Genomic DNA, 22,828 nt, shown 5'->3' with positions numbered 1-22,828 from the left:
ATTGGACTCAAGTGTAATGAGCTCGTTCTCTAACGATAGACGACTATGTGACACTTCAATCAATTAGTTTAAGGAAAACTGCCAAATATTCACAGTCTTGCATCTCGAATATGTGGTTTGGATGTTTTTCCTCTCTTGTATTTGGTAGGAAAGTGAATATCTTTGGGTTTTGGACTGCTGGTTGAATAAAACAGGACATTTGAATACATCCCACTGTGTTGTGAGAATATATTCAAATCACTTTTCAATCTCTTCTGACATTTCAAAGATTAAACCATCAAGTCCTCAAAATAAACGTTATTTGAGACCCTACTTTTAAAGAAAATGTGCGTTCTTGCTCTTGAATTCCTGTCAAATTTCTGTAATAGCAGAAACTGCAGTTGTTGCTGTTTCTACTCTGGCTGGTCAGGGAGGAGCACCAGGGGTGATAACAGCAGGTGAGCAGCTGTGCTTTAGTACTGAGCTGCCTGCAAATACTGAATTCTGGGAAATGTGAGTGGTTTAACTTCTCTCTGTGCTGCAGTAATGTATGAGTTTACTCCAGGTGGTTGATGCAGTGTGGCCTCACTGTTGGATTTGGTTACAGGTATGACACACCTGAGACTGTCCTCCCAGGAAAATACAGCAGTTTCATCACGATGCCCCAAAACTACATATATTTACATTCAAGTGACAGAAGCCCTGTAGCAGCTGTAGTAATTATGATGGGAGAAAAAAAGGCAATCAGGTGACGTCATTATAAAGTGACAAAGTCATTGTAGGGAGGTCAGGATGAATGGATGGGTGGATGGGTGGATGGGTGGATGGGTGGATGGGTGGATGGATGGAAAAACAAAACATTGATCTTTTAACACATGAGACTGCTGTTTAGTTCCTGTTTCCAACCTTGAGTCAACATTTTGTTGTTGCTTTTTTTAGCCAGTGTCCCCTAAGTTTAACTACATGATTATTATTGTAACCACAACAATAAAAGGTCCCCTAATTAGTCATTTAAGCCAAACCGCAATGTTTCCCTAACCTACTATTGCTCATCTAACCATGTAACCATGATCGTTCCCTAAATCTAACCAACTGGTGTGCCCAAACCCAATTAATCTTTAACCATTGCAGGAGTGCAACTAATGATTATTCATCATTAGTTATTATGGGTCTATAAGATGGTGAAACATGTCGATCATTGTTTCCCACAGCATGAAGTGACATCCTCAAATATCTGCTTATGTCCTGACCAACAGTCCACAACCCAAAGATATTCAGTTTACTGTCAAAGAAGGAGAAGGAAAGCAGAAGATATTCATATTTGAGGAGCTGAAAACAAAAAATTAAATTAATCAATTATAAAAATGGTTGATGATTAATTTAGTAGTTTCTTTACTGCTAAAACCCCTTTGTGAACATAAATCAATTAGTCAACTAATCAGAGAAGCTCTAGCCATAACTTCATAAAAAATGATTTATTTTCCATCAGTTATTTTCAACTGTTTTGGAAAGCAGACAAATGTACAGTAGACTGCTTACAGATCAGAAAACTCTCATTCTGGAGTGAATGGATCAACAACATGCAGTATTTTGACATTTAATCTGGACCTTTTGTTAACCTTTTGTTCTGTTTGCGCCAACTATTTCTGTCTATAACATCTGCCACAGCTGTGTACACGCTGAACTGGCACCAAGTCTGCAAAACAAAAACTAATCATTTCATTCAGCTCAAGTACTGTTGCTTTATCGAAACGTATTGGTCACAAATCTAGACTCAATGTCATGTCTAAAGTCAATTTGTATGTGATTCAAAGTTACACACTGCAGTCTCTATCTGTGCAATATAATCCTGTAACACAAACAAATAAGACTTGATATCCCTGGTGGTGACTGAGCAGCTCTGGCTTCACGTCCAGAATGAACAATTCACAGTAAAAAATATATGAAACAATGTGCGGTGCTTCACCTGCAGCCCAAACCAATCACACACCTTTAAACCTGCAGACATTATGAAATCCGTCTGACCAAAACAAAAACAACTAAAACTCACAAACAGAAGAGACACACATGCACTTTTTTCCATCCTACATTTTCTTCCTATGTCAAAAGAATAGGCTTTTTACCTGTGACAGCGTACACTCTGGCAGTTGATTCCTCTCTTGCTTTTTGTGCCCTGATGTGTGACAGTAATGCTATCTGATAGTCTGTCCTCTACAGGAGATGTCACTGAAATAGCAAACCTTTATCAAGGACAAAATGTTACAGCTGTTAGATTTTCATCTGCAGATTTCATTTTTCCCCTTCTATGATTCAGTCTTTTCAAGGGAAAGTTGTCAAACTAAAGACTGAATGTATTTCCCACTGCGCTAGAAATGCCAGAATATGTGATGGCAGCAGCAGGAAGTGCGTTAAGTAACCTCCTCATACACACACACACACACACACACACACACACACTCAAGTACACATAAAAAAATCCACATCCCCATGACGATTCTTTCCTCTGGTATCATTTTAGATATTTCTTTTGTGATAAAAATCAATTAGCGCTTTTATGTTGCACGGCAATAAAAATCATTCACACTGTTCTTACGACACCAAACAATCTGATGGAAACGTGCGCGGTACAATGTAGAGAGGCAACGATTAGTCAATTAATCAATTAGCAGAAAATGAAGGCAAACTGTTTCATTGTGCACAAGAAGTATAGAAAACTTTATCTTTAAATATTCACTGATATCATCATTCTGCTTCACTGATTTCTCACTCTGATTCTATAACTCTGTTAAACTTTAATGGGTCTTTTTTTCACAGCAGACAGTTTGACCTTATAAAAACAGGAAAATAACAGGTGTAATTAATTTCATTAATGATGGCTCTGTTCCATTGAGGAAGCTTCGCCCGTAAGCCAGCGTGCACAGCAGCACAGCTCTGAAAGTGAAAAGGAAAGCAGCCTTTATTAATGGTATTAGTTACACCTGTGTTTGAAATATTTAAACTCTCTGTAGTGGGAAAGGTCTTTGGGTTTTACAACTGTGACAAGTCCCTGGTGGGACTTAAGGGGCACTTCGCCAATTTTACACGTCAAAGTCAATTTAGCAGTGACGATGAGTGCTGCTCAGACTGTGAAAATAGTTTAAAAATATCCTCTGTGTCTCCGGAGGAGCTTTGTCAAGTCAGAGCGCATAACTAGTGTAGTGATGTCGACAGGGTTATCTATGCTGGGTCACAAACAAGGAGGTGTGCTGTTTGACAGTCTGCACACCTCCACCACATACACCAGAGAGTCTTTGTGTCTGAGGTTTGATCATGGAAAGTGTAGCAGATGTTTTTGGATTTAGCGACTGAATATCTCAGAGTAGAGACTAAATCATGGAGTAATCTTTTGAGAGGTCATTAAAGGACCAGTGTGTAAGATTTGGCAGCCTCTAGCGCTAAGGTTGAACATTAAAACCAGCTCAATAGCCTCCCCACCTCATGCTGCTCTTCCACGCATGTAGATGAACTTAAAGTGGAAGGAAAGCCCCTCTGCAGAGCCCCTGTTTGGTTTATCCTTCCTGGGCTACTGTAGAAACATGGTGGTAAAACATGGCGGGTTCTATGGAAGAGAAGCCACTCCCCATGTAGATATAAAGGCTCTTTTTAAAAAGGTAAGACAAACATGATATCTTCATGAGATTACACCCTAATTAAAGCATACTTATTAATAGTATATTCCATTTCTGCTATTTCACCACGAGACGCCACTAAAGTCTCCACACTGCACCTTTACTTATCCTTCATGTCTCCTGGTAGCAGCGAGCCTGCGGAGCACAACATGGACTTATGATGTCCTCGGGGAGAGTTGAGCCTGTTTGTCATGTCTCACCCCTCTAAGCCTCTCTCTTACCCATCTTCTCTATCCAATAAAACAGCAATACCATGAAAATAAATCACACTTAAAAACATGCATTATTATTCATATACTGATATACAACTGATTTGTAGCAGCAAACAAGTTTTAAAGGTAAAGCAATGTGCCCAACTTACATCCTGTCAGCATATTGAGAAAATGTTAATTAACATAACATCTGGGAAGTTGTAAAAATGTCGGCGATTTGGAGATTTAATGTATGATATATGACAGTTAACTGAATATATTTTGGTTTTAAGCTGTTCTGACAAAATAAGACATTTAAAGACATAACTGTTGACTCTGGGAAATTATAATGGTCATTTTCACTATTTTCTGAAATGTTGCAGCCTTCATACAAACCTGAATTCTAGGAGACCAGGCTGCGTAACGGGGTTAACGTGTGGCAAATCATCAAGAGATGACCTATTTGTCCTATTTCCCAGCAAGAAAAGCAGACATTTTATAACATTCACCCTTCAGATTGGCACATCCTGGCTACCGTACCTCCATTACTTCTTCTGTCTGGTATCACTTGATCTTTTAATGTACGTGAGATGTCAGAAGGTATCCCCCCCCCTCTCCCCTCCCTCTCTTTCCCTTAACCAAATAAAGCGGAATGCAATAAAATCACATTTCAGACAAACGGGCCTCCTCTAATGTGTCAAAAAATGTGAATATATTAACACATCACTCACACATATAAACTCACATGTGGAGAACCATCAGAAAGCTGCTGCTGCACCACATCTGCTCTACAAGTGAAATCACAGCTCTGGGTCAAACACCACAGCAGGAATCTATTATGCATCCTATTGTTCAACGATAAGGACTCCATGTGTGTGCGTTTATCATTTTAAAAAGGTTGAATCTTACAGAATAATGTATAATTGTGATAGATATGTTATGTGGTGCAGATCACTTTAAATGAGAACATAGGTCATTATCTGCTCTTTGTGTCCAGTGACTGTCAAACGGAGAAGAAAATGGAAACGGCTGCTTCTCAGAAAAAATGTGAAGCAGTAGTTTGCAATTAAGCTGATTTATCACCGAAAAGCAACCACCGTCCCTGCCAGCGAGGGTTTCTCCCTCTGCTTATTCCTCCATTTTTCTTCCACTTCTTGTACACAGCTTCTGGAGGCTGGGATGCAAAAAAAAAAAATACTGATGACACAGACCCCGAAAAAAACATAAAAGGCTGCTTTTACTTTCTACTTGACTTTCCTACTTTTCATGACCAGTTTTTAGTTTTTTAGCAAAAGGCCTTTTCATCTTTTTCTTCTTTCTATCCATTTGTATTCACAAAGGGGGATTTTAACAGTAAAGAAACCTTTTCTTATTTTTAAAATATCTCCCCGGGCGAGCCTTGCTCTATATGACTGTTATCAGCATGTGTCATGCAACAATAATAAGACATATTCTATAGTACAAATTATCTTTCCAAAGTCCTCACATGTCCCTCTGTGTCAGCGTGTTTCCCTAATGCTTGAATCTGCCAAAGGAATTTCAAGCTTAAGGTAAAAGGTGGCGGCAATTTACAGGAAAAGAGATAAAAGTCACATGTGCTGCAGGCTACAGCAGGTGGAGTGAGTAATTGAATTGTAAAGTGGATGGAAAGATGTTTTGAGTGTGTCCTAGAAAATAAGTGTGGAGACTCTTCGTGCCTCTTACGCAACACAACTTGCAAAACCAGAGGTGCATTTTTTTAAAATTTTTTTTAAATCATTAATGCAATACTTGAACATCTCACACCTTGCAGTGGAGCTTTTGATTAGCTAGTTCAGTTTCACAAGCTCTGCTGAATAAATTAGAGGACATGTGCAGACAGACTGCCAAATTTATCCTGGGTCAGCTTTACAGAGCCGGCAGATCAAATTTAATCGAGATTTATTGTTAATGACTCTCTGCTGTGATGTGTGCTCAATGTTTTATTGCCTCCACTGAAAGGGGGAAGGCCAGAGATGTTCAATTATACACTTTTGTAGGTTAAAAAAAAGCTTGCAGCTCTCACCTGAAGCTGCAGCAACAATGAGCCCCTTAAAATCCTCAATGACAATATTGTCCAACAGTAAAAGAATAAAAAGCCTACTTCTGCAGTAGAACTCATTTATATCAATGAAACAAGTATCTGTGTGGTGAAATATGAGCAGTCTCTGCATAAGAGGCTGCGTGAATGAACAGCGAGCCTTTCAACTGAAGGGAAAAACGTCCTTGATCGCCAAACTGAATGTCTGCCAGCTCCACAGGTGCTGCTCTCAGCCTGCACTCCACTCACAAAGCAGCCGTGGCAGGAGACGTTGCATCCTCTTCAATCAACACTATACATACGAGACTGTGAGAAAAGACACTCATGAGACAGTCATCCTGAGCAGCGGTATCTGAAATCTATAGCATGTTCACAGGGGAAAAGAGACAATATATTTTAACTAGTATGCTTAATTAAAATGTTTTCCATGTGTGCTCTAGATAGATGAAGAGACTCTTCATAGCTTAATTAGAGACGGAGTTCAAGTTAAGTTACATTGCTATTCTTAGGTGCAGTTTGATTGACGTCTAACACTCGTATTGCATCATTATGGGTTGAAATAAGACAATTATGCAGCAATGAGCACTAGCCAATACTATTGAAGATGTCATAATCATTTAAATAACTCCTTTTTTTTAATTTACAATGTTAATCTATGGTGTGGGCATCTTTAGTCAATTTAAGTAAATAGATACCCGATGATGAAACTAATCCATGCCTGCTGTGTGAGGAAGAATTACATCCAAGGATGTGGATGATATCTTAACTGTCAGCATGTTTCTGGGAATGTATTCTGCACACTTCCAGCTCTACATTTATATTCTGGGTCTCGACTGGAATATCTTTGCATGATTTAGAGTTTTTTTTAAAAACCTCCCTTTTTATCTTACGCTGGCTCAGTTCAGCCTCTGTCTGAAAACAAGCCGTTCTGGCTCCTGTCTCTAAGGCCCAGCGCTCTGGAGGCTACGTGAGCAAATGACAGACATAGAAATGAACTTATTCTTGTTGTTCTTGACTCCAAATGACTTCTCAAAAACTTACTTACATATTGGAGCTGAAAAACATCTCAAATATGAGTCGACAATGCAAATAACCTAAACACTAAAGATTACAAGCTGACGTCATCTCACAGGAAACATTTCTACATTCAACTTCAAATACATCATGTATCAGTATGAGGATCTAGCAGTGCAGCGACATGTACGTTGTATTTGTCAGTTGCAGCGTCGCCATTTTCTCACTAAAATGACAAAAGTCTGTGCTGTCAAAAAGCCGCATTTGGATATCGGCAGCCTCAATGCTCCGAACCAAATTTCTCCAAAGTGTTGTTTTGTGTTATAAAAGAAGTCAAAGGACGCGACATGAAGAAGGAAAAAGAGCAGCAGAGTCTCTAAATGTCAGAGTGCAAAATCAGCTCTTGGGAGATGAGACATCCCTGAGTCAATATTACAGTGAGCTCACCCTCACCTGGTGGCTCCGTGGCAACCGCATCAATCAGCCTTGTGATGTGTGCACCCTCTGCTCTGCCCTTCATCTTCCCCTCTCTCTCTCCTCGTCTCTTTTCCATCTCTTTCCAGATGTCAACAAGTTTGATCAGGCTGACATGGGAAAACTGCTGTTTGGCTGCTGCTCCTCAGTTCTCTGACAGATCCTCTATGCCGTCTCCCTTTCTTTCTGCTCCCTAGTCACTTGTGATTCCAGCACGCTTGATCTGCTAACCCACCGCCGCCATCCACCCCCACCCCCACCCCGCCCCGCCTCTCAAAACCTCCTGGGGAGTTGAGGAGGGCTCTGGCATGTCATTGAGGTGACATGACTTACATAGTCATCTGGCACAAAGACATCATTTTGAGACGTTCACGGGTGAATATATATAGTCGGTGTTTCGAAATTCTCTGTTCAGATTAAAACAGCATGCGGAATATGACAGGCCTCTTATCAAAACTACGTTAAAATTTGAAGATAGGATTGGAAAAATACCAGCTATCTCCCAACACGTTCAAGAGGCTCCCGTCTTTTCTTGCTCTGACAGATTTGTGCAGCAAGAGAAGGGGGGCAAAGAGAGTCGTGTATCATGTAGATCAATACTGATTTAAAGATAGTGAAGACCTCCATTTTGCACTCTGCCAGCCTACAGTCAGTTTAAGTCTGCAGATTGTGCCTCTCCTGTGTTATCATTAGATTCAGATCACAGAGATAAGTGTGTGTGTGTGTATGTGTGTGTGTGTGTGGGGGGGGGGGGGGGGGGGGGGGTAATAAAACATAAATACCTGATGATCTGAAATACCTACAAGGTCATCCAGCCACATGTACCGCTTTGAAAATATGAATGTGAATCCTCAAAGACTAAATATGCTAAATTAAAAAAACAAAGATTTTTAATTTAAATAAAGCTGGTAAATACATCTCTTCTCTCTAATGTTGTACGACAGGAGAAATAAACACTTTACTGTGCATAAAAATGCAACAAAAAAAAGAAAATCTGCTTTTTAACATGCAACGGACAAAATATTTCTATATTTAGTAGAATATTAATTAAATATTTGGTGTCTAGTAAGTCTTGGTAAATGACACTGGAGTTCTTTCAAAGGCAGGTATCAGAAATAACATGTCCTATTCATTTCATGATATCTTTGATTTGATAGGATAGTACATAGAGTCAGGAAGCAGGAAGACAGATGGACTGATAACGTCACAAGGCAGAGAAATCAAACCAGAGAGCAGCAACCGTTACTCACCAGATAATTAGTCACCAGCTGATTAATCATTCAGTCTTTAACTAAATGTTGAATTTCTCTGGTTCCAAATGTGAATATCTTCTAGTTTCTTTAGTCTTTTGTGAAAGTCCTTTAATAAACTGAATATATTTTGGTTGTAGACTGATGGTCAGGACGAGAATAGACATTTGAGGACGTCACCTTGCATTGTGGGAAACAGTGATCCACATGATTCAGCTTCTACTAACGTTGTATTGACTAAAAAGGACTAATCGATTAATCAAGACAGTTTACAACAGATAAACTGATAAAAGAATTAGATGTAGCTCTACTAAACAGCTTACCCACCACAATGTTATGATGAGAAACACGTATTGGTCTTAATGTGATTGCACCACATTAAATATGGTTCCTAATGACAAAAGTACAGCAGTTCTAGGTTGACTATATATGCGTTTTGTCCTCCTTTGACTCTGACGAGGACACAGTGGTGTCGAAATGTCGATCTGTCTGCACTATTAAAAGGCAGCAAATCAATGTGCTCCAGTTTTTTCTCATCTGAAATTAAATATGGTTTCTTTCTCAGTGTCATTAGTGTTTCAGTGACTCAGTTCTTAGAGCCACAGCAGTCCCTGGCCCCATATTAACTTACATAATAATCACACCAACGAGCCCCCCCCCCCCTGCAGTGAGGGATCCTGATTTTAAATTTGGAGGGAAAAACAGAGCTCGCTCATTAGGTCGAGAATTGGGTTGAGGAATAGAGCAGTAATCTGTTTCAGGACAGTCAGATTGGTGCATCCCTGATGAAAATGTTCCAACATGCCTATTAGTAGTTATTTTGAGTCTTTCCAATGAACTCTAATGAACAGTTAAACCACATCTGCACCAACCACAGTTCACAGGACTGTTGTGTCTCCTGATGCTTTGCTGGCTCTGCTTCTTTTTTTGTGAATCTCATCACATCTATGAGAGGAACAACATTTGATATTTTGGCCAAGCCTCAGTCTGAGATATCTCTGTCAGATAAAAAAGCGATGCTTTGGGCAGTGACTTGAATGTAATGATAACACATGAGAGGGACAAACTGGAGCTAAGTCAGCAGCAGATGTGAGGGTTTCACCCGCTTTCATACTGGAAGAATAAAGCTGATGCCCATTTCAAGGCAAACATGTTTTGGATGCAAATGACTTTTTTGTCTTTTCCAGCTGGCTGTGTGTCTTGCAAAGCTTTCCAAGAGAAGATCACTGCTTGTATATTTTTAAACCGCCGCATTAACATTCACTAATTTGCCCACAAACAAGCAGCATTGTCTGTATCACTCTTTCCATCTTTCCATCTCTGACCGACAGCGGCCGGTAGAAAATCCATCAATAGCCCTCTTTCAGGCAGCTCCAGATGCCCACCACAGAGAGCCGGAACATCAACAGTCTCCCTCCCTCACAGGCGGTAAACAAGTCCTGCTGCCAGACGCAACCGACACCAGCAGACGCTCACACTCCCTCCCCATCCTCCTAGACACTCAGTCCTGTCAATATCTGCTCCAAAATGCATTTGAAAAGGCACTTCTAATGTATTTCCAATGCACTTAAACTGATTATTAGAACAAGATACAGATGATTAAATCAAGAAGCTTTACTTAAAAAATAACTTCAACATTGAACGCTTCAGTTTCCCAGATTTAATATTATATTCATACACTGCAGCACTACTGAAGATGAGGAACTGAGTAAGAAAAGATGTACTATAACTCCTTAAAGTAAAACCAACCTTATGTTAAAAAAAACAAAAAAACAATGCAGGTAGAGACAGATGTGCGGCAAAAGATAAAAACAGCATGACACTGAAGAAGCGAGGGAAAGCGGAGGTAAACAGCGGTAGTTTCCCAGCACCCCCAGCACGTCAGAGAAAGGCACTCAAGTTAGAAAATACCTGCAACTACAGAATGGACGGAGAGAGAGGGGACATGCCTGGGAAGGAGGAATTGCCCATTCTCCGCCTCGATGCACCTGTTCAGAGTCCTCTATACCGCGCTGTTACTTTCTCTCTTGTCTTCTTTATCCTTTTTAACCTCTTCTTTCTTCCCCATTCACTCTGTACGTCTTCTACTGTTGTTGTTTTTTCTCTTGTTCCAGTTTTATCCCTTTCTTCTCTGCGCGTCCATGTCTCGGCTTCTGGCAGAGCTGTGTCAGCATGTGTGCGAGGCGTTCTGGTTGCTCCGTCAGTGTGTGAGTGTGTGTGTGTGTGTGTATGATGGGTATGAGAGCACGCTGGAGTGCAGAGGCGCTCCTAACCATGTCTTAGCATGGCCACTGAATAAATTCATGTTTTATGGATGCAGAGCCCTCCCCGTTCTGTCTCTCTTAAAGGGCCAGCACACCATTTCCCCCCCTGCCTTTGATCTTAGACGCACTGGATTTGACTCATGTGCTCACATGTGTCTGTGAGAATACAGTGTTTGTGTGTGTGTGAGTAATTCAGCATCACTGTGACGGCTTCACACTTCTCCACTGTGCAGCTGAGGAAGAGGAAGGAAGGAATTGATCAAGGGAAAGAAATCCAGAGGAGGAAAAAAAAAAAAAAAAAAAAGTGACTGCAGATGTTTTGACACTTTCTGCAGACAAACTAATGGTGGCGATGAATAATGAATACCAGCAAGCATAGTGTGGCATAGCAAACACTGATAGCATATCATGAGTGGTGCTGTGTATGCTTGTGTTTGTGAGGAAACACTGCAGGTGTATATATGTGTGTGTGTGTGTGTGTGTGTGTGTGTGTGTGTGTGTGTGTGTGTGTGTGTGTGTGTGTGTGTGTGTGTGTGTGTGTGTGTGTGTGTGTGTGCAACAAAGGATATTGTCAAAGTAAATTCCACGCTAGCACCGGCTGTAATTCAATCCTGAGTTGAAGGCCATGAATTAATGAGACGGAGTGAGTGTGTGTGTGTTCAGGGTCGGAGGGACTGTATGTCATGCACACTATGACACCTGATAATAGGACCTTAGGTGAGGGCGGTAAGGAAAGGTTAGTCCACCACAAAACAGCATCGAAGAGACGAAGCAAGTAAGAAGAAGTAAAAACAAAAAAATTTAAAAAAAGGGACCCTCATCTCATCAAACTACCTCGTATAAATAAATGAAAAAACAAATGGACAAAGTACATCACTGCATACTCAGACAAGAGAAAAGTGGACGGGCCGGTGCACAGCAGTCAATACGATGCCTTGTTAAATGCTTGGTGGCCTGAATTGACTTGCTGGTAAATAAAACATAGCGATAAATTAAAGATAGCGCTTGCTGGACCTTGAGAGCGCAGAAGCTCCCGTGCTCGTCATAATGCTCTGAGAGTGTTTTCTCTTTGCCCTTGAGCTACTCGCCATGACTTCTCTGCACACGCACACACACACAAATGTGAAGTGCTACAGGTGGGTAATAGAAAAATATATCAGTATGATGTATGCTCAGCCTTGGTTTCCCCTCTCCTTGAATCTCATCGAGAATCGTTTGCGCAGCGACATCTTCGGCCCCCTTCTGTAGGTGCAGGGGTAATTAATACACTAAGTCACAGTTCAGCAAGAGACAAATTGCGCCCTGAAGAGACAGAAGGGAGGTAATGTAATTACGGGGATGTGGGATAGGTGAAGGGAATGAGAAAAAGGGGGGAAACTGAAAAATGTACTGAATAATTACCTGAATTTACATCAGTTTTTCATATGATTTAACCTCAAAACACACAATTTAAATATTCATAATCCTTTCAGTTGTGGAGCACTAACATGGGAAACAGTGGGGCTATGAAGGAGAGGATGATGGTGATGAATAAAACTATGTGGAAGTATGAGGAGTAGGAGGGCAGGAGACTGAGAGGTGACAGGTGGACAGGCTGAGTGAATGACAGACTAAAGCAGAGAAACAGAGAGTAGAAAGACAGATGGAGTTAGAGGGAATAAATACAGAGTACGAGGAGGAGAAAATGAGGAGGGAGGAGGCAGCGAGACGGACGGAGATGACAGGATAATTACAGATTCATGGATTCCTGGTTGACCGGTGACAGCAGGAGCAGCTGCTTTCTCGCTACGTCTGGCCAGGGGAGCTGAATAATGAATCGCGGTGCCGCCGGTGTTGCAAGACACATGCGGTAACACCACATACATCACAGGGAGCGACGGCGATTACCTACAGACAGAGAGGAACAGACAAGTGTAGAAGACTTTAAAACAGACTGATGCAGTGTTCCTGAAAAGTGACAGATGTCAGAAAGAAGCACAAGTTCATGTTGGATGACAGCAGAGACGTGTACAGACTCTTGAGGGTCAGGGGGCGACAATAACAAAAGGGGAACCCCAACATGATGGTTCAATTTCCAGGTTCCCATTTAAGTGTCACATTAGGGCAAAAGTGGAGTCCCATTACAGCATAGACACAACCTGATTAAAAGATTAAAGGAGGGGTTAAAAATGTTACAAGATTAATGCCCAAAGGAACACTGAAAGATGTTTTACTGGCTGCACTTATTCCTCTACTCTAATACTTCCTTCCTAATGCACTTTCAATGTAAGTAATGTCAGGCTGTCACTTTTTATTCAAGCTTTCGTTTGACTGTTGGGGAAAAAAATTAAATATCAGAACCCGTAATGACCTGTTCAAATTCAAAATGTACAGTCTAAAAGCACCACAGAGCGTTTGAAGTAGTTTGACTTGTGATCGAGCAGCGGGTGTTCTTAATATTCACCATCAGCTTGACTTAATGCTCTTTGACCTGTCAGTAAGTATCTGAGAAGCAGTTTGAAGTATTTTAAGGGCAACATCGTAGATGATGAAATTAAAGACAAAATTACGGCTGTTTGACAACTTTTGCTCTACAAATATGACAAATCTGAAGACTTATGCCTACTATACACTGAGGACTTGGAGAAAGAATCAAATCTGAAAGCACAATGTGTCATAAGGCACTGAGTTTTTAGTCAGACTATAAAGACTGAGGATCTTGCAGGGTCAAAAGAGGCACCGATCAATCACGGCTGGTTTTCAGCTAATCAGCCCCAGACAGTGTAGGTAGCCACACACACACACACACACACAGACACACGCACCGATTTCTAACACCTTTAAGTTCAACAATAAGTAATATGTTAGATTATACTGAACGGTAAGACGTTCTCTCTGCTGATGGTTATATATATACGTATATACTCTTGATAGTCAAAGAACATTTTATTGGAGACACATTACATTATACAGGTTGAGTTGCAAATAATATATTCAGTAATTAACTTGTTGCAGTCTGTTAATTGGTCACTCTAAATTGCCTGTAGGTGTGAACGTGAGTATGAATGTTTGTCTACAATATGTGTCAGTTGAGATCGGCTCCAGCGACCCCTGCAACCCTCTAGAGGATAAGATAGATAAGAAAATGAATGAATGAATGAATAAAAACTCAAATGAATGGTTTGAGTTTGAGAGTCAGCATGAACAGGAGCAATAATTACTGAAAGCATAATCTGTTTCAATGTTCATTTGGGCTCCTGACTATTGTTTTAAGACTTTAAGCCTCATGTTTTTAGGCTTAAAGTCTTAAAACAATAAGATCCATTAACAGCCAGTAACTAGTGACCTCTGCTGATCTCTAATTATCCATTTTTAAGAAAAATATTATAGAAAGTTTTAGAGAAACTGGTCTATACATGTTCATATTACATTTAAATATTTCTCCAAGTCAAGCAATACTATTTTTCAGTCTGGTTTTCAGAGTTCATCGTTATGCAGACACAGCTCTAAAAGTAGCAGCTGATATTAGAATAAAAAATTCAATTTCGGTGCTACTTGACCCGACCCCTTTTTCTGATTAATTTTTGGAGAGGTGTGCCAACTAGCTGGTCTGAGCACGGGGAAACTCAAGGGAACAATGGAGGGCACTTTTGCTTCCACAATTTGCATTGAGCGCTACATTGATTTTTCTCCCATGTATTCATTTCCCCGGGCCATTGTGTGACCCTGTGCTGTCTATGCCAGCAGGCAGCTCTGAGCCTGTTTGATTGCAGGTAGAGATAAGGTCACAGGTCTTCCATTAAGGAGACACATCCAGATAAGATTTAAGACACTTACATTTAGCCACATGTAGTCTTCTCAACCGGTCGGATCACAAGTCTAATTACACTCAGCTAAATAATGGTCAAGTCAGCTGCAGTCCAGAGGCTGGAGATACTTATTGCAGCTTTGGTAATTGCAAAAAGGAGCACAATAGAGTAGGTGTTAAGCTAATGCTTCAGCCTACGCCTTTTCTGTTTGTCACTGTTTCTAAGGGAGATGAAGTAAACAAGGACATGTGATTATTTACATGTGTATTTGAGATACATACATTTAAAAATGACCAAAATAAACTAAACTAATTAGGAATAAATTGTGCACTTTAGCCATTTAGCCACAAAAATAACCGTTTAGTAAGACAAGCAGCAAACAGCCATCTACACACGAGCATCGACATGTGGATGAATCATAGTTTGGAAAGTTTCAAGTTCCATTTCAGTGTAATTTCAGCTGGCACTATCACAGAGAACAGACCCTTTATGAGCCATTTCCACTGAGCGATTACAACCATCGTTACAGTTAAGAGGAGTAAAGATTTCACATCTTGGGGGTGTGGATGGTTACATTTACACATTTTTAAACATCTGGTTAGACTGTGGAGGTGGTTTGAGCTGTCAGATGGTGCAGGTCGGGTACAACAAGTTTGCAAAATTGGACTTGTGCTGGACTCAAGAGACCCTAAAGTAGAGCGAGGATACACTTGAGTGTTTCCATCTCCCAATTAGTCTGGCAGGAGGACATGCAGGGGTTTAATGGGGGGAAAAAAGAGGAGGAATAAAAGGACGAAAAAATGACCCTGAACAGGATAAGTGTCTAATGAAGATAAAGCATCTGTGCACACACACAGACAGTTGGACACTGTAGATTGAGGCAGAGCACATCAAAGTAAAATAAATTACAGCATATTTCATAGTAATTGAATTCACAGCTTGACGGCTTTAATTACTATGACAGCGCAGCGTCAGACGCCTTCATCTCCTGCTGGAAAAAATACAATACGCAGCCACACTCAAGGAGACACACCTTGTCATTAAAACATTAAACTCAAATTATCATATCAGTCTGTTAATCATCATCATATTGTTTTTGGGCATCGACTTTTTCATACAAGATGAAAGCACTGACCTGTGTTCAGACTGTCTTTAAATTAGCCGACGTTAGCCTGGATTCTTCTGTTGAGTGGTAGTCAATGCACCTATTGTTTGTCATTGGTTTGGTTTTAATTAAAGCAGAACTATATTTAGGTAGACAGACACTTTGATCTTTGTGTGAATGTGAATTATAATGCCAAATAAAGTGGGTCAGGTAAACAGTCCTCAGTTCTGAGCTGAGTGGACGGCTTTCTGAGAAACTCTGCTGGACATCGTTTAAAAGACGATTTAGCGAGACGGACAAGAAGAGACGGCCGGCACTTTGTAGTCACAGTAATGCTGGAAAGTGCAGAGCTGCAGCAGAGCTCGTATATCGACTGTACGATCAATCAGGACTGGAGAATAGAATGAAGGAGCTTCTTCAGTGATAATGAGTGGCAGAGCTGAAAGCTGCTGTGTTGTTGCTTCTTTGTATTTATGCCCTCTGCTAACTTACTGACATTACTTTAAAAAAAAACACTTTCAACCAGGGATACTATTCCAGCTAGAGATGCAATTTATGTTAATATCATCTATTAATATGTTGAACATTATCTCAATATCTGATTCATCATTTTGTCTGTAAAATGTCCAAAAGTAGTTATAATTACCAAGAGTGAAAGGTGACCTCTTCATATATCTGTCTTCTATCATCACATTTGGGTAATGATTGTCATTTATAAAGATGATGATGATACATTCACGCCCATGGACTAATCAACTATATCATTGCAGCACTTTAAAAAAAATATTTAATCAATGTTAATTTTACTGAACTATCGTTTTTCCACAGAAATAAATGTCAGTGGTTTGTGGATTACGCCAGTTTCTGATGGTTTCATATGTTCATTGCAATATTCTGACTTTTTCCTTCCACAGGACTCACAGCAGTAATATTATTATCTACACAGTTTTGCTTCGCTGGTGAAACTGAAATATTGCTTCTCTACCAAAAATCCAGCCTGCTCATTTTCTTGCATTCTTCCCTGGACTATAAACCCGAGGATGAAAAATGAGCTTGATATTCCCGTGTGGGCACAGAAAGCGTGTGTGTGGTGCTGAAATGTGAGTTTCCTGTGATTTTATCATGTTTAATGGTTTCCATTTCTTCATGCCGTCGTTACAAACGTGTCTGATAGGATCGTTAAAAGTTTTTCCTGTTACCGTTTATGATGGGTTGGTGAAATGCCCCCACGGGTAAAAAAAAAAAAAACAACAATATGAAGCCATACACATGATTTAGTAATCTGCTGGTAACTGATTGTTGTTTGTGCCTCGTGTTCTGCTCAGCTATCTTCCCCTTAATGGCAGTTTTCCTGTGTGAGCCCGGCAAGCCAAGCCAACAGTAATCACCTGACAATGTGCCATTGTCAATATCACATTTATGGTCCAAAGGAAGATAAGCAGCCAAATTAAGTTGTCAAAAGGCAATATTATAATGATATAATAATATCACCACAGTTTGTTCCCATTTGGCTTGAATAACAGTCGTCCACAAACCAGAAACAACCAGCAAAGATGCATTTATATCCTACAGAGCCCAGTAACGTAATGTTTGTGCACTTCTGTATCACTGCTAAAAAAAACACACATTACACACTCATTAGCATCTGTCCCATTACCTACACTTAGTATTAAGTGGGATGTTTCCATGAGCTGCAACGATTAGTGGATTATTCATTAGCTGACAACTATTGAATGATTGCCACCTAGTTGGATAATCAATTTATCACTAGTCATTTTTAAATGCAGAAACATGTAATGCACTGATCTGAATATTATCACTGAATAACAATAATGAAGAACTTCAGAGAGAAGAAGAAGAACTCGAAGAAGAAGAAGAAGAACTCCAGACAGAAGAAGAAGAAAAAAGAAAAGAACTCCAGGAAGAAGAAGAAGAAGAAGAAGAAGTAGTCGACCTTTTAAGGAATATTAAAAAGGTAACATATGTCCTCTTGCAGATTAATTGCATGTAGAGCTGTAACAATGAGTCAATCAGCGGAGTCAATTTGTTTGAAAATAATATTATCTCATTCCAGTTGTTAAAAGTGAATATGTTTTGGTTTCTTCAGATTTATTTGACAGTAAACTGAATATATTTTAGTTGTGGACAAAAAAAAAAGGCATTTCAGGTCGTCATCTTGAGCTCTGGGAAACGGTGAACCATATTTTTTTCCCCATTTTCTGACATTTAATGGACAGAATCAAGAAAATAATCGGCAGATTAAGTGATAATGAAAATATTCATTACTTGCAGCTATTATTTCCAGTAATTACAAAAAGTCCCCGAGTTAGAGACTTCTCGTGTGCTGAAGATGATCCTGATTGCAGAGAGACAGAATTTCTCACCATCATGAGGCTGCCAATGAAAAAATAACCTGTTTATGTTTATTCACTGCTTCCTGTCTACATGTTTATTATTCCTATTCATGTTTTTACCTTTCATGACATCTTAATAATCCTGTGACCCACATAAGAGAAATTCTGAGATTTTTATTTATCATTTAAAAGCTAATTTTTCTTCTTCTTTGATCTAAAGTGGGCGAGGCAGCATACAAGGTGCTCACAGGGACACATCTGCAAATTTTTGAGGTCAAATTTGTTGAACTATTACATGCAGGCGGTTGTGACAGAGCTGACCTTTAAAGAAACAGAGCGCCAGAGGGTCCAAGATGAGAGAAGCCATCATCATTCATTATCTCTGTGTCACAATCCCTTTTCTATTTAACCTCCTCTGTCAGGAGTGTAAACGGCTCCGCATGGTTTTCAGACAGTTAGGAGACACAAGTCGATGGCTGTGTGAACCTATTGACCTGTTGGCATTAAAGAGCTTGTTTCACCCTCTTCAATTAAGTTTTATTAAATTAAATTATACACAATCCTGAGAACGGCACAGTTCAAAGAAACGAGAGAGAAATTCTGGGAGCTGTCTTGACTGATTAGCGTTAGCATGTTAGTGGATGGCTACCGTGTTAGCCGTTAGCTCGCCAAGAACCAAATATTTTAGAGATGTTTTTTTGCTGTGCCTCACTGTATGAACCAGGCTAACTTTATTTCACTATTATTTTTATTATAAATGAATAGTCAAGAAAATATTTGACACAATCAATCAGTTATTTGGTCTGTAAAAAGGTTTCCCAAATAGGTTTCCCAAAGCCCTGGTCTCCTTTTGTCTACAACCCAAATATACTTACGCTGTGCGAACTTTATTTTACTCTTATTTTTATTATTAATTAATGTGTCAAATATTTTCTCAACTAATCGATTCGTTTTTTGGTAGGTAAAAAAATGACGATCATTGTTTTGATCTTGTTTTGTCCACAACGCAAATATACTCACTTTATTATCACAGAGGTCTAAAGAAACCAGAAAATCAGAGAATTATGGCTATAAAGATAGTCTGCAATTAGTTTAATAGTTGGCAGTTATTTAATAATGTATTAATTGTTAATCATTTGCAGCTCTGTGGGACAAACTTACTCTAATTATGTGTCCGAAGCTCGCTTGTTGGTGACACATGAATGCACACTTGAACTCAAAACTGCAAGTATAGATATTAGGAAACTTTTCTCCCTTCATTATCTACTTGAAGCAGTTTAATACCATTAAAACATCTATAAATTAATTTAAAATGTGTTATCTATTCTCTATACCTGCTTATTAAAAAGGTCACAGGGGGGCGCTCAAAGACAAGGAGACACTGATACAGGGTTAAGATGAATGTATCTGCATTTAAGGACAATCGTGAGTCTCAACTTTTGTCATCCCGGGTCAAAAGTAACATGCTTTGGTTTGACGTTATAAAGCGTAAGGTATATATTATCACCCAATTCTGTGTTGGACCCTTTTAACCAACTTCATTCCTACTTATTACCTGGTTTTACACATATCTTGTGATATTATGGTCAATAGGTGTCAATTCAATGAAAGTATGCCTCATTTTGGAGTCAGCACCTGTTCTTCCCAGGTCAAAGTTGGAGGGTTAACCTGAGCTACATGTTTCAATTTGACATGTTTTCACTCTTCACTCATATCCAGTGGTATAACCCAGCATTTAACTCAGTTATCATGAAGGTTTTTAGACCTTCCCAGAGGACCCACAACATGGAAACCTTTGGACTTTGGGCTCTTTCTCTGTGGATGCTGCTTCAGATGACATGGCTCTATCCGCTGTGTTGGAAAATGAGCTGATGGACCTCTCAGCAGGCAGCAGCCCCAAGCTCCGGCTCACACAAGTTGACCTTGCTTCATACTGGATGCTTGGCTGCCGGTCAATATCCCTCTCTGTCAAAAATGGGCGATCAATTTCTGTTGCCTTTCACCGCCACCTATTTATGAGAGTCAGGCTTTTCCCCCCCATTGTGACTGTCACAGAGTCAAAAAGGCGAGGAACAAACTGAAAGCGGCTTTGAATGCTGCTGTGCGTGTCAGCCTCTCAACCGACTTGATCTCATTTTTCCCCCCAGAAGCGAGTCCCAGTGAGAGGGTTAGCAGAGTGTTTATTCTGGTCATTACGGCTGACAACGGCACAACACACATTTACAACCCAGTTTATTATTTCTCTCCTTTTACTGTCATGTTTTCTTTCTCATTTATTTGGGAATGTGGTCCTTGGGAATTTTTTTTTAATAATCAGAAGTGGGCCCTCAGTTACATAAGATTGAGAAACCCTGCTGTAGAAGAAGTCTTTTCATCACATGAGGAGCTAGTTTGGATTTACCTCTCACCGCCTTTCAGACTGCAGCTGCTGCATAAATGAAGCAAATAGCTGCAGGAGCTGAGCTATCACACAAACTGTGACTCTTCTCTCTCATATTCGAACAAAGATGCAGGAAATGAAATATTGAGACTCTTTTTTTTTTTACAACAGGAGATGAGCAGAACTTGTTGGCAGATTATGCATCAACATACAAAACCTTTAAAATTAAAACTGAAGCTGTTAGTCAGTTAATCAATGAGTTTACTGACAAAAAAAGCCAATCAGCAACAAATGATAACTGAGTAATCAATTATGTTGTATGTCTTTATATTTATTTTTTATTATTATTATATTTATTAAATATTTGGAGTTTATGAATTCTGATCAATCAACAACAGCACTGCAACTAATGATTATTTTCATTATTTGTTAACCAACAGTTCACAACCCAAAGATATTCAGGTTATTATCATAGAGGATTAAAGAAAACAGAAAATATTCACATTTAAGAAGTTTCAATCAGAGAATTTGAAAATTCTTAGTAAAAAAAACACTAAACTAGCAAATTAGTTACTGATTAACTAAATATTTAGCAACTTATCAATTAATTGACTAATAGTTGCAGCTCTACTCAACAACAAATTAAAATTAACCAATAAAGAGAATTACCATTAGTTTCAGTCCAAGTATAAACAGGGCTACAACTAATGATTATTTTCATATTGATTAATCAGAGGATTGTTTTCCATGACTAATTGATTGGTCTATAAAATGTCAGCTGATGAAAAAGAAGTGAAAAATGCTCAATACAGTACAGTAAGAAAGTATTTCAGTCATTCATGGCTCCAAAAGTCAAAAGTCCAAACATGTGTACAGAAACTCCTAGAGAGCAGTGCTTCTCAAAGTGGGGTCTGGGGGTCACCAGGAAAAAGGGGAATAATATAATTCCACCTATAAATAACTGCGAAATAATGTAATATGACTATTTTGCACTGACAAACAATGGACGTAGCCATTGTGACATCTCCCATTGGTTAGTGGACTCCTGTTTTTAAGAATGTTTGGCATTTTCACTGTCGGCGTCTTTGTTTTTTGGAGCCAGAAGTGGTGAGAAGAAATCATATTTGGACAAGATAGTCCAACTACAGTAAGCCTACCTCATGAACTAACAATGTAGCCCAGCCCTAAAGCTATCTATTTTACTCTAAATGGGACCATTGTTTACAAAATGAGTGAGACGATATACTCCTTAGGAAAATGTTTACTGAGGTAATAATTCAGTTGAGAAGTAGGATCATTCCCTCATTGACTTCTATACAATCTGATTTCTTTGTGGAGCCCCCTGCTGGCCATTAGAGAGAATGCAGAGTTAAGCCAGCTACCCACTTGCTATTTTGGTCATGTTACACTTTCTGTAATAAAACATCTAACATTAAAATCTTATCAGATGAGGGTCTAGGGCTTTAATAGCAGTAAAAATACTACAGCCATATTCCTGAGTAGCATCTCTAAATTTAAGGAGAAAGCAGCACGAAATGTCCACTATCAAACAATTAATTAGTGAGCAACAACAATCCCATAAGAAAAGAAGTTACCATTAGCTGTTGGATCCTGTTGTTAGCTCTCTCATCTTCCAGCTCTTTCCAGACCATGACGCAAAAACCGCAAAACAAACAACTTTGGGAACTTTTTGCACCAAATACTTGCATTTCTCTCTCTGCGTTAAACGCCTCTTTATTGGCTACTAAACTGAGCAACATTGAAGCTACAAACACGTTTTCCTCTGTAATTATGGTGGTATTGGGGGTGTTGGATTTGCATCACTTGACCGTCTAGCCGGGTGGTGTTTAAATTGACAAATGAATAAAGTTCAGAGGAATTAACCATTTAAAATATGTAACAATTATAGTGCAAACAAATAGGTTATAATAAGAATTGCATCCTGTAGAAACCCTATTATGCTATACTATTATAATAATACGTGAACATTAAAAAGAATGAATGTACTTTTTTTTCAAATGGTAGGAAACTTACAAAAATAGTACTAGTTGTTTCTGTTTTAAATCAAATGTATATTAACAATACAAAATTATTCTAAATGACTATTCAAATGAATATCTCATGCATTCATTCATAGTTTTGTTGTTTTCTGAACTGTTTAGAGGTAAGCCACATGATCCTAGGCCTTGTTTGAAGCATCTCATCTTGCAAAAGTAGAATTTAATTGAAGAATAATGTAAAATATACAAAGAAGTGAAGTCTGGGATTGTTTAGAGAGCAGTGGAATAAGATATTGACTTAT

This window comes from Scomber scombrus, chromosome 21, assembly GCF_963691925.1.
Source record: "Scomber scombrus chromosome 21, fScoSco1.1, whole genome shotgun sequence".
Classification (NCBI taxonomy): domain Eukaryota; kingdom Metazoa; phylum Chordata; class Actinopteri; order Scombriformes; family Scombridae; genus Scomber; species Scomber scombrus.
Note: the sequence above shows the minus strand (reverse complement) of the source record.